Source organism: Arachis duranensis, chromosome 1 (assembly GCF_000817695.3).
Source record: "Arachis duranensis cultivar V14167 chromosome 1, aradu.V14167.gnm2.J7QH, whole genome shotgun sequence".
In the NCBI taxonomy this organism is placed as follows: Eukaryota; Viridiplantae; Streptophyta; class Magnoliopsida; order Fabales; family Fabaceae; genus Arachis; species Arachis duranensis.
Genome location: NC_029772.3, coordinates 70,448,895 through 70,450,215, shown reverse-complemented (window position 1 = coordinate 70,450,215; position 1,321 = coordinate 70,448,895). Strand labels below are relative to the sequence as shown.

Here is a 1,321-nt window from a genome sequence, read left to right as displayed (position 1 = left end):
CTTTTGTTATTAAGAAAATAACCCCTAAAAGTTTTAAAATTTGACAAACGTGTCTTCGAGTTTGCCGGAGCAAATTTCCGGCAAACACAATGCTGACATGACCACCGTGTTTTGGTGACCAAGCAAACCACCTTTCAAACCCTAATCTCTTCCTCCCCAACGCAGACTCCCCTTCCATCTCCTTTTCATTGCATCCCTCCTCCTACCCAACACAACCCCCTACCCCTTCCCTCCCAATCACAATTCGTTTCCCTTTCTTTCCCTCTCATATCATATCATCCCATCTTATCTCATTTCTGCAACGAAGAAAAATAAAAATTTAATACCTCAAAATTCCGTCCCTTCAAAGCAACCACGAAGCAAAACTTTTGATTCTCTCTATCTTTCTCTCTTACAAATTAGAGAAGAGGAGAACGAGAATCTGAGAAGAAGAAGAAGAAGAAGAAGGAGTAATGGATCTGGCTCCAGAGGAGTTGTAATTCCTAAACATTCTAAAAATCTTGAGAGAATCAATCTCAATTCCAAAGAGATCATCAAAGGTATTCTACCTCATAACCCTAACACTAATTTTCCCTCTCTCATTTGCAATCCTCGCACACTCACTCTTCACACACCCACTCCTCGCTCAGTTCCAGAACCCTTATCAGGACTCTTCTCAAGCAAAGCATGAATGGACCCTTCTCCTCACAATCCAGTTCTGCTACCTTCTCTTCCTCTTTGCCTTCTCTCTCCTCTCCACCGCCGTCATCATCTTCACCGTTACTTCCCTCTACACCAACAAAAAGTTGTCTCCTTTTTCTCTACCATCTCCGCAATCCCCAAAGTCTTCAAGCATTTGTTCATCACTTACCTCTGGGTCACGCTTTTGATGTTCATCTATAACTTTGTCTTCGTGATTTTCTTGGTTTTGCTTATTATAGCAATTGATACACAGAACTCGTTTTTACTATTTTTCGCAGTTATTGCGGGTGTGTGGTCATTGTGAATTTGTTGGGATTGTTGGTGAAGAGCCTTTTGGAATTCGGAGAATCTGGATGTATGATCAAAAGGAACGAAATTTGGGCGGTTTGTAAGTGAATTTTTCTTTTTCTTCTTCTTTTAATGTAATTGATGGAATATTGTAATATATTTGGAAAGAAACTCATGGTATTGGTAGATTGCAATTTGAATTGTGATCTTGTGTTCTATTGTGTATGCTTCTATCTGTGCTTTATATAATCTACAATGAGAGCGAGAAGGAAGGGGTTACGATGGAGAGGGAAAGGGAAGGGGGAGTGTATGTTGGGGGGCTGCGATGGGGAGGGAGAGAAAATGGGTGCTG

The 1,321-nt window shown here is 41.0% G+C and overlaps 1 pseudogene; it reads left to right on the top strand.

Annotated features, from left to right (window-relative positions):
- Positions 1 to 452: 452 nt before the first annotated feature.
- On the top strand, positions 453 to 1,107 carry LOC107494835 (uncharacterized; annotated as a pseudogene).
- Positions 1,108 to 1,321: the final 214 nt, after the last annotated feature.